Here is a 12275-nt window from a genome sequence, read left to right as displayed (position 1 = left end):
AGTTTACCCTATATTTTACATCCATTTGGTAGATCATTATAATTAATGAACTACTATTGATATATTATTATTATTATGTCCACAGTTTATTCATATTTCCTTAGTTTTTACCTAACATCCCTTTTCTGTCTAGGACAACACATTGCACTTAATTTTGATGTCTCCTTAGGCTCATGTTGACTGCATTACGTGTACTTTTTTAATCTCAAACATTGTAATTTTCATCTCTAGAAGTTTTATTTTGGACTAAATATCTTCCATTTCTCTTCTTAATGTTTTAAGCATGTGGAAAGCAGTTTTATAGTTATTTTAATGTACTTGACTACCTATGCTAGCATCTGTGCCAATTCTGGGTCATATTGAATTGATTGGTTTTTCTCTGGTTTATGAGCCATATTTTCTTTCTTCTTTGCATTTTCTGTAATTTTTATTGCATACCAAATATTGTGAATTTTATTTTTTTGGTGCTGAATCTTTAAGTATTCCTATAAATCTTCTTGAGCTTTATTCTGGGACAAAGCTACATTATTTAAAGTCATTTTTTTCCTTTATGATTTGCTTTTAAGATTTGGTAGGTTGGACCAGAGGACCACTTGGTCTCGGGCTAATTATTCTTCACTAATAAGTCAAGATCTTCTGAGTTTCCTACTTGTTGCTCTGTGACTATATCATCTGGTAGGTGGGGATTTGCATTATTCCCAGGCCTGCCTGAGGGCCAAATACTGTTAGCTCAAATGCATTCAAGTGTATATTTTCCTAGTTTATGGGAGTTTCCTAAAGTGCATGCTCTGATAAGTACTCTGCTGAGTACTCAAGGAGGAGTATCTACAGATATCCAGATTCTCTCTCCCTATGCAACTTTCTCCTCTACAGTACTCTGTTATGTGAACTATAATTGCCTTGGTCTCCTCACACTCACAATTCCATGTTCTCAACTCAGGGAGATTGCTGAACTCTGCCTGGGTTCTCATTCTCTGTGCTCCAGCCTGGAAACTCTTTCATGGCAGCAAGCTAGAGTAGTCTTAGGACTCACCTCAATACTTTTGTATCACTCATGGATCATTCTCCTTTGATGTTGTGTGGCTTGAAAACTGCTGTTTCATGTGCTTTTTCACTTCTTTGTCTTTTTTAGAAGAGTTGTTTCAGGCTGGGAAGTAAATATAGTCTCCATTACTGTAACCTGGTTGAAGAAGAAGTCAACAGTTTGATTTTTACATGTTTTATTTTAATTCACCATTGGAAGTCAAAGGAGATGCTGGTTAAGCAGTTGAATATTTCATTCTGGGATTTAAGAAAGAGTGGAGAAATAGAGATAAAATTTTGGAGTATTAGCATAGAGATGACATTTTAAGTCATAGGAGTAAATGATATTTTCTAGGAAATGAAGAAAGACAAAGAAAGGAAGAGGTCCAAGGAGTGATCACAGGCATTCTGTGACATTTAGAAATTGGGAATGAGAGGAAAAATCCAGTAAATTAAACTGAGAAAGATGAGAATCAGGAGAGTGTTGTATTAAGAAGTCAGCTAGAGAAATTATTACAAGAAAGAGGAAGTAATCAACAATGTCCATTATTGCATTATGTTAGATAAATAGTGATAATTTACCATTGCATTTGGCAATGTGATCATCATTGGAGACCCTGACAAGAGCAGTTTGTGGAGTGATGGGGGTGAAAGGCTGCCTAGAGTGAGTTCAAGAGTGAAAGTCAGGAGAGGAAGTGGAGACAGAACTAAAATATTATAAAGTAGAAGATAATGATTGGGTAGTTCCTGCAACATGCATGAGGACCAGATAGTAGTTTTCTTTAAATATTAGACATTATAAAATAATTATATCTGATCAGGATGCTTTGATAAAGAGAGAAAATTAAAGACATAGAGTGTGGCCAAATGAAAGTTAGAAATTCTTGAGTAAGCATGAGGTCGTGGAGTCAGATGAAGGATTGGATAGACTGGCTTTAAACAGAATTACATAGAATGCCTTGAGTATACCTGAAGTTCGGACACATGTATGTATCAGGTGAAGATAACTTTGTGAGGGAAATGTGTGAAAACCTGTCTTTCAAATAAATAGAGCCAACATTTTCTTGCCCAGGTTTTTATAATCTCATTAGTCCTGGGTATAATACCCATTTATTTTCCCTTTGAAAACTTTACTATCATCTGATTTTTAACACTCATTTCTTTCCGGAAAGTTTTTATTCAACTGTGTTAATCTGCTAGTGCTGCCATAACAAAATGCCATAGACTAGGTGGCATAAACAACAGAAATGAATTTTTTACAACTCTGGACTTCCATCCTTATCACCTCATTTAGCCTAATGACATAGTTTAAGGCCCTGTCTCCAAATATAGTCACGTTAAGTGTTAGGGCTTCTCCATATGAATTTTGGGGGAACATAATTAAGTCCATAACACCAATTATAGAGGATATTTTTTAAACTTCAAACATCTAACACGTAAAAGTTTTCCCCTCTCATTAAACAACCTATGGCCCAAAACTAATCATTCCAAACCAAAATGAACTCCTCCTCTTAAAATCTCATAAAAATTATTATGCGAAACAGAATTGTGGCTGTCGTCAAATTTCTCAGGTGTTTTAATTTCTAATTGCATATAGATTAGAACTTAGATGGAATTTAGTTTGTAAAGCTGTTCTTGGGCATAATCTAACACAAATTATTTAAAAGTTAAACATGTAGTATACTTTGCTGATAACTAGAAATATTGGTATGGAGTTTTTTAACTTGAGTATATTGGTTGTAGAAAGGTGTACCTGCAAGTGGTCTCTGAGACCTTTCCCTAGTTAAGGGCTTTCCCTAGTCATTCCAAATAAACTTAAAACAAGATATTTCTAAGTAAGTGTGCAGTTAGGTTTTTATTACATATTTGATTTTTCCATGTTTATGTCCAGCCTCCCAAAACAACCTGTACCAACTTTCAGGGATAGTCTTCAAATTGTGAATTTCTGTCTCTTAGTATATAGTTCTTGTTTAATAGAACTCTTCTCTATTATTCAAAGGTCATTCCAAGATGAGAGTATTTTTTCTTCTAAAGCCTTCCTTTGAGAAAAATAAAATCCCAATGTGAGGTAATATTTGCTTAAACTCCATAACATATATTTTACTTTAATTTCTTCTCCATGGATTCATACTCTTAAGGTTCAAGGTACTTCAGGGACCAGATTCTAATAGACTCAAAACTTTCAAGAAAAATAAGTACTTCATCCTGTGCCATATGAGAGTCAGAAAAGGGTAAGGAATTATTTCATGTGTAGTAGGATACCCCAGGTTAATCAGGACAAACTAACTCATTTTCTCCAGAAGATAATAAGAATTCATGATACTTCAAGAAGAACACATTAGAGTCTCTTAATTATTTTTGTCTGACGCCAGAAGTCTACACATTTTGGTAAAATTTTGAAGTAATTAAAAGATATGAATAACAGATTTTACCAAAGAGGTGAGTTTGTTGAATTTTGGATAAGACACATTTACAAAATTATATTATCATGATTATATGGCCGAAATTAGTTTTTCAAACTTTCCAAACAGTATAGCTTGGGTCAAATATTCTTGTGCATGCTTCATACTACACAGAAAACTTGCATGATTCTTAAATCTAAATAACAAGTTAATTTGGTCTTTTCAAGTTACCAAAATATTCATTCAATCTCTCCATTTTAATGAGAATCCAGTGATATAACATGGCCAGTAATCCACTACTGGTGTTTCTTTTATATATACTCCTTCAAAATGAATTCTATTTAAGTAATATTTTATTATTTTTCCTACCATTATATGAGCCCACTCACTGACAAATAAAAATACTATCTGTAATGGATCGTGCTTCTACTGGAAGCTTAGATTTGTGTAAGCAATATAATTAGGTGACATTCATCCCATTGATGAATCTCTAGGGAGCTTCCATAAGTAATTTATTGCAGAGGTAAAATATGCAGCTACCACTACTTTAGCCAACTACTGTTGTGCTATAAGGGCAATTAAATTTCATATTTAAAATTATTAGACATCATAGGACAAAGATATTTTATATTGTCCTTATTTACACAGGTGATTCACTAGGAAGTTCACATGTAGAGAAATGTAAGTGACTCTAAATTAGTGCTTAGAAAATTTAGTGTGTGCATGTGTCATCTGGGGATCTTCTTAAAATGCAGATTTTGATTCAGTTGAACTGCAGAGGGGCTTCAGATTATGCATTTCTAATAAGCTCCCAGGTGAGGCTGTTGCTGCTGATTCATGGATCACATATTGAATAGTGAGGCTAAAGAGTGTTCAGCTGACTGTTCCACAGTGTTCTACTCTATGAATTTCTTTTGATCCTTTGAAATAGTGTATTCCTCATTTCATATTCCTATGAGTCAGCAATAATGATCAGGAATTTATCAATATTAATGGTGTATATATTCATTATGATGTCTTGAATTTTGTTTATAGGGGATATGAGAAAATAACAAAACAATTCCATTACTCTGAATTAGAACAACACACTTAAGATAACAGAAGCTCAGGTGTATAAATGTTTTACAGATGAATTTCTCAACGTTCACTTAATTTGTTCTGCAATATTCCTGACAAATTGCTGTCAATCACTGTCTGAATGTGTCTCCTAAAATGCTGCGGATTTTTGCAGCTCTAAAGTCAGCTATTCAGTCTTGGAATTTTCTAATTGTTGAACATTTCCTCACATTCTTGAGCTTAAATTTATGATCTTACAACTGAAATACTCTAGGACACCATCTGTCTTCTGTGGCTACTCAGAGAAAAAGGTAAAACCACAATTGTTCACAATAGCTTTCTGCCATAATAGCTCTTTCAGTATTTGAAGACAAGATTGCATGTTCCCTGATCTTGTCTCTAGCCTAAAACTCATATTCTCAAATGAGATCCCAGCATCACATGTATCACTGACTTTGTGTGTTTGTTAGTATACTTGCTCTCTTAATGTTTCTGTGCTGAGAATCAGACTGACATATACGTTGTCTTCATAATTATACAATGATACAGTTTAGGGATGATATGCAGTTGGAGAAAATATACTTGAAATTATAATGATAATTTTCATTCCCTCTCATTCATTTACTCAAGTATCTAACATATTCCTCCACCCGATGCATTCTGATAAGCACCAGGGATACAGATATTAGTAAAGCAGATCTGCTTTGTTCAAGTTGTTTATACCAAGAAATAATGTAATATACTTGATAAATGCTGTATTAAAGGGATGGTATGGTGTGTGGAATTGTGATGAAGGGGAAACAAATGATGACTTGAAGTTATAGAAAAAGTTAGAAGAAGGGAGAAGAAAAGAAGCAGGGAATTAATTTTTAGGGAGCAATTACTGTATAACAAGTATTTTGCATATTTCATTTAATCCACTCTTTCAAAGAGATCTGTGAGATAAGTATTCTTCATTTCTTTTCAACATGCATTAATAATGCAAAGCCATAAGTGTAGAAAGAAGCAGAGCCAGTGTTGAATTCCAGGTTCACTTGGTTCTAACTTTGTGCTGTTTCCTCTCTACTGTGCTGCCTCTCATATACGTTGGGTTTTGAGCTGAGAATCCTTCTTTTCTTCGTAATACTTCTTGCTCCTTGAGATGTTATATGTTTACACATTGTAGTGGGTTAAATAACGTCCCTCAAATATTCATGTCCACCCAGAACTGCAGAATGTGACCCTGTTTGCAAATACTCACTTTGCATATGTAATTAAGTTGAGGTCATGCTGAATTAGAGTGAGCCCCAAATCACCGGACTATTTATGAGCCACCAATGTCTAGTGTTCCTATAAAAAGAAGTGAGGACACTGAGACTCACAGAGAGGAAGGCCATGGGAAGATGGTTAATCTATCACAAGGCAAGGAACACCAGAGGGCCCCAGAACCTGGAAGAAACAAGGAAGGATTCTTCCCTAGAGCCTTGGGAAGCAGGTGGCCCTGCTGATGCTTTGATTTCAGATTTCTGGCCTTCAGACCTGTAAGAGAATAGATTTTTGTTCTTTTAAGACACCAAACATTACTTGTTGTGGCAGCTTTAGAAGGCCCTAGAAAATGAATATACAAATGTATTAATTACACATTCATGTGTTTGTTGATAGTTTTGTATCTGAATGGAAAAAAAGTCTACTTACTTCACAAATACTGTTATTTGCACAGATATAGCTGCTGTGTCTATGACTACATGTGGGGTTCAGTGGATAGTCAAAAATGTTCATTGAGGGGTCTGCCTGGGGGCAGAGCAGTTAAGTTCATGTGTCCTGCTTTGGTGGCCCACGGTTCACTGGTTCACATCCCAGGTGCAGATCTATGCACCGATTATCAAGCCCTGTTGTGGCAGATGTCCCGCATGTAAAATAGAGGAAGATGGGCAAGGATGTTAGCTCAGGGCCAATTTTCCTCAGCAAAAAGAGGAGGATTGGTGGCAGATGTTAGCTCATGGATAATCTTCCTCAAAAAAGAAAAGTTTGTTGAATAAAGAAATAAGTGCACAAATATATGAATCCAAGATTTTTAGTATTTTCTTTCCTTCTCTATTAAGATTTGTTTCCCTCTCTGTATGTTGCATACGATGAAAACCAGCAGTTCAAGAGTTTTTATTAGCATGTTGTTAGGGTGAAGAAGGAACTGACAATAGATGTGGAGTAGAAGGGTTCTACCATCTCAGTGAGTTACCAGCCCAAACTGAATACACTAAGAATTTGTGCATTTTATTTATTTTCACAGTTTTCCTGGGATGTGGATTCAGAGCTAATCATTATTCTTCCATTTAACTGAGAGAAAATGGAAACTAGATATCGTTGTCTAAAATCATGAAATTAAGAAATGGAAGGCATTGTTAGACCTCCATATATGTTAAATAAATAACTAATATCAACAGATATTCAGTATAAAATGCCCTAGATTATACAGATAACCACCAAAATCGCCATCCCTAGAACCAAGGATTTTGACTAATTCCATGAATGTTTGCTGCACTTATCATGATTTTTAAAAAAGTTATTTATAACGTACTATACTGAGTAGCAAATATAAGGGTGTTCTTAATATACATCTGTATTGCTTTTATATGTTTGAACTGTTTAGCATTAAAAGAAAACTAAAATTGAGCTGTGAAAGTAAATATTTAAATTTCTGAAGAATATGGATTTTAATTACAGCTAATGGATTAAAAGGCTAGAAGACTTTGTAATTATTAATCTGTAAAAATATTTTTCTTGTTCTCATTACAGATTTTAAACGCAGCAATGGACGATAATAATCAAACAGCAGTGACTCAATTTCTTTTTGTGGGCTTAACAGATAATCTTTCACAGAAGATTATTCTCTTCTTGATATTTCTCTTTGTTTATATTGTCACAATGGGGGGAAACTTGAGGATGATAACTCTCATTTGGATGGATTCCTGACTCCACCTCCCCATGTAGGTTTTTTTCTCAGCCACTTTTACCTTGTGGATGTCTGTTCCTCTTCTTCTTTTGCTCCAAAAATGTTACATGATACCTTTCTGGAGAGAAAACTCATCTCCCTTGTGAGTTGTACTGTACAGATGTGTTTTTTTGGTGAGTTTGTAGTGACTGTTTCCTCTTGGCTGCCATGGCATATCATGGGTACCCAGCCAGCTACAACACTTTACTGTATGCAGTTATCATGCCCCAGTGGGTCTGTGTGCAGCTGGTAGTAGGACCCTATGATATGGGCATTCTAAGTGCCATTACCCATGAAACCTTCACTTTTTGCTTGTCCTTCTGTGGTCCAAGTGTAGTCAACCACTTTTTCTGTGACATTCTCCATGTTCTCTCCTTGGCATGCGCTGACACTCAGAGAAATAAGTTGGTTCTTTTCATCATGGCTGGATTAATAGGAATACTCAGTACCCTGATCATCCTTGTCTCCTTTATTTGTATCCTCAAAACCATATTGAATACCCAGTCTGCTGATGGGAGGTCAAAAAGCTTTCTCTGCCTGCTCTTCACACTTGTCTACTGTGGCCATCTTGTATGGTACACTTTTATTCATTTACCTTCAGCCCAATTCAAGTTCATGTCAAGACATTAATGAAGTGACTTCTGCATTCTATACTGCATTGATTCCCATGTTGAACCCTCTCATTTACAGTCTGAGGAACACAGATGTAAAAGATATGTCTAAGGGGACATTTGTTAGGAATAATTTCCTGCTGGCTAGGTAATTCAGAGGACAGCTTTTGCCATTGTGCAGGTAGAGCAGCTAAAGTGTGTATTAAGAAGAGAACTGGACTTGGTCTAAAGCGATAGTTTAAACATTGCCTCCTCCAATTATCAAGAGGATTAAAAGCATATAAATCCTATACCATTTCTGGTTCTGAATGTCTTAATTTGTAAAATCAGTGTAATGAATTCAATGCCATCAAAATTAGTTTCTCCTCTAGAATTCTATGATTTTACACAGTGTCCAAACTCGTATGAATGCTATCTTTTCATATAGTGGCCAAAACAAAACAAAACAAAACAAAAAACGAAAAACAAAAAAGATCTTCCTAGCAATGATATCACCAGTCTTCCAGTTTTCCCTTCTAGGAACTTTCCCCCTTGAGTTCAATTACCTGGAAGGCTTTTCAACTCAGTACTTTATAATAATACAAATTTTGATAAAATTGATTGAGCACAAAAGGTGGAATGAAATTTTAACCCTTTATAAACAATAAATTAGAAGCCCTACATGGAAAATTGCAGGGCGTAAACATCATGTTTGTTTTGTACACAAATTAATACATAATGTTAAAACAGCATCTGACACATGGTATATTTTCAGGAAAGAAAATTTAAGCGAGTGAGTAAATAAAACAAATATAATACATGCAGTGACCTTAAGTCATAAATACCATCTCTCCTAACAAACGGAAAACAGATGTGCTTTAGGGATGTTTCTCTCTTCTAGTTTTCTATGGATAAATTCCTTTCATCAGTCTTCTGCTCACTGATATTTTTCAATGCAAACTGATTTAAGACCCGCATCATTCCTCACAGAAATGATCACTTCCTAGGATTCTCAATTCTCATTCTCTCTGTCTGTAATTGCTTTTACTTTAGAGTCTACACATATTTCTGACAATTTTTATTTCTACTTCTCTAGATATGGTTGGTGCTAATTGGTTATGCAGTTACTACATGAAACTTTGAAACTAAATATATTTGCTCTTTCTTCCACTTTTCAAAATGCTGGCCATGACCATCCTCCTCCCCAAAATACTGTTTATTCTTTTCTGATTTCTTTTCATTCCTTTCCTCTGCCCCTACTCTTTCCCTCTATTCCTTCCTGTTCCCTTCCCTTCTTTACTGTTTTCTTTTTTTTTCTCATGAGATCAATATATGAGAGATCATGTAAATTCTCCTTGATTTTGGAGGGGATGTATCACATCTAAGTTGAGTCCTCCTCAAATAGGAGAAATAATTGGCCCCATGTTCCTTCTTCATGTTACACTACCAAAATCTTTCTATAAAGGAATTTTTTTTTCATTTCCTGTCTACTTTGTGGGGCCCCTGGTTTCTTACTAAATGGTCCATTATTAAATGTCAATTCCCTCATTTTTATAATGTGTTCCTTCTTCATTGAAGCCGGCCTCCTTCCCAGGAAATTCACTTGCATCCTATGGCTGTTTGCTTTAGTGCATGTTGATTTGTAGGCTGCCTATGTTTGGGAAGAACTGGTTAATACTTTTATCCATCTTTTAACTCAGATTTTTGGTTTCTTCTGTATCAGGGGCATGCTTATTTTCTTGCTTGCTATTTTCTTACAGTTAAGAAAGGTAATAAATGTAGAATATTAAAACTTATAAGGGGCTGGCCCGGTGGTGCAGAGGTTAAGTTCACACGTTCTGCTTCTCCGGGCCGGGGTTTGTCAGTTGGGATCCCGGATGCGGACATGGCACCACTTGACATGCCATGCTGTGGTAGGTGCCCCACATACAAAGTAGAGGAAGATGGGCATGGATGTTAGCTCAGGGCCAGGCTTCCTCATCAAAAAGAGGAGGACTGGCAGTAGTTAGCTCAGGGCTAATCTTTCTCAAAAAAGAAAAAAAAAAGAATAAAACTTTTTTATAGGCTTATTTGTAGACTCTTTAATTTATTGAGACAGATAATAAGTTTTCAGGGAAGTGGAGTGGGGCATATTCTAAGTGACGTAACAGGAGGACCCAGGCTACAACATGTGTCTAATCCAGCCCTTTGACTTGGGCCCAAACAAGTTCATGTGATTGTTAATGAATAGTTTAGCTGACCTATTTCTTAGGAGGCTGATAGAGTAATTTGAAGAGGCTTTTCTAGACCCTGCTATACAGGCTAACACATTGGACACACATGAAAGCCTAAAATATTTCCCTGGAAGTGATGCTGAGATTTTAATTATATTGAAGGGTTTTTTTCCTTTAGTTTTTTATTCAGTGATGCATCCCAAGCAAATAGAACACTGCCTGATATGCCGTGGATAATCAGTAAGTATTTATGCAATGAATGAATGAATAGAAATATGACATGGACTCAAATATAGTCTACCATTCTCCTCTTAAGCCAACATGCAATCTCCTTTCATTTATGTCCCCTTCATTGCTGTGAAAACAAAGGTGACAAAAGGGAAAGTTTTTCTTCCAAAATTATCTACCTTTTCATAAATAACTTATTGTGTCCAGCACTTGAATGCTCATTTAGACCAAGAAATCTCTGGAATTTTCAGACTTTATATCCCTGATATTGTGCTACTTTAATTCTCTGACTTTTTGAATTCTAGGCCTCATACTTCATACCTGTTAAGTTCCAGTGATCTCACTCAAATTTCAAAGACAAGAGTTGCAAAAGTGTGGTGAGAGATGATATTCTATACCATAAAAATAAATTTCTTATCATGTCAGTAGTTATCATGCCAGTAGAACAACAACAAAAAAATCAATGTAATGGAAGGGGATATCTAGAAACAGATAGATGAGTATTTTGGGAATTTGTATATGATAAATTTGGCTCTTCAAATGTTTTCAGTATTCTTGTATAGAAAATTGACACCAGTCATGAACTATTGGGTTGATAACTATGAAGGGAGAATCACCCTATCAGATATCAAATATAGCATAACATTTTAGTAATTAGAAATGTGACTGAATTCCTTATTATGAACTGTGGTGGCAGAAAAATGGTGAATGATATTGTCATATATCAAGTAAATTCTAGGAAAAAATGGAAGAATAAAATATTTTGTTCTTTCAGTTCAATCATCCATTCCTATCTTCTGGTGGTTCAGCAAAACCCACTGGCATCTCTTGTCTGGGGTCCTATTATCCTTATCATACGCAGCAAGTTTGTCATTCTGAAACACTGTCTCCTATGGCCAGTTCTAGTTTAGAGAGGAGAGCTGCCACTAATCATTGCTAGAGATATCTGTACCCTTCTGACCATCATATTCCCATGGTTTTTATAAATGTTTATCCTCTGGGCCATCCCTTGGAAAATAGTCATCTTAAAGACCTTCCAGCTGTAAGTTATATATTTCCCATGTCCCGAACCTCTTAATCTATTTCTACACTCTCTACCATTGTGATTTAGTCAACATAAGTCATCAGTATTTTCATGCATCCATTCAAGCAGAGAATTAACACCATTTCCTAGGGCCCTTGTCTGGGTGTTAAAGCCCTTATCTTGGAAGAGGATTCCCAAGTAAAAAAATTTTCCTTTTCCAATTTTATATTCTGATCCCCTTGACAAAGCAGTGTCAGAACCTAGCCCTGCACATACACCCTCTTCTCCTGCTAATACATCTATCTAGTAATTGAAAATCCTTTGGGAGTTTGGGTTTTGACACCATTGTCAAATCCAGGACCTTCTATTTGGGTTTACCAAGACTTAACCTCAATTATAGGGTGAGTATCCTGAGGAGGCAGATTTCTCTGAAGAGAGGCCGTGTTGCCCTAGGGAGAGACATCGCTGCAATTTCTTACAGCTTGGATGAATTATAGCTTTTAGGAGAGAGGGGCTCGCCATGCCTGCAGGCTTAGATGCTTCGGAGGTGTCAATATCTTCAGCTGCATCCACCCAGATATCTCCAACTCAAGTGGTCCCGGGACTAAACCTTGTCATAACAGACTTGCCTTGTTTGACAACTTAACTATCTTTGAGTTTCAGGCTCTATTATTATTAAATCTCGAGCTTGGTCCTTGGTCTCTCCTGACCCTACATACAATGAAGATGAGTATACCATAGTCTGTAACCAAAGAGGCCCCCTCACTTTCA

General features: G+C 35.9%; 1 pseudogene; it reads left to right on the top strand.

The window, feature by feature from the left end:
* Positions 1 to 7268: 7268 nt before the first annotated feature.
* Positions 7269 to 8212, top strand: LOC103567159 (olfactory receptor 5G3-like; annotated as a pseudogene).
* Positions 8213 to 12275: the final 4063 nt, after the last annotated feature.

This window comes from Equus przewalskii, chromosome 11 (genome assembly GCF_037783145.1).
Source record: "Equus przewalskii isolate Varuska chromosome 11, EquPr2, whole genome shotgun sequence".
Taxonomy (NCBI): Eukaryota; Metazoa; Chordata; class Mammalia; order Perissodactyla; family Equidae; genus Equus; species Equus przewalskii.
The sequence above is the reverse complement of the archived record's forward strand: the minus strand, read 5'-3'. Positions and strand labels throughout refer to the sequence as shown.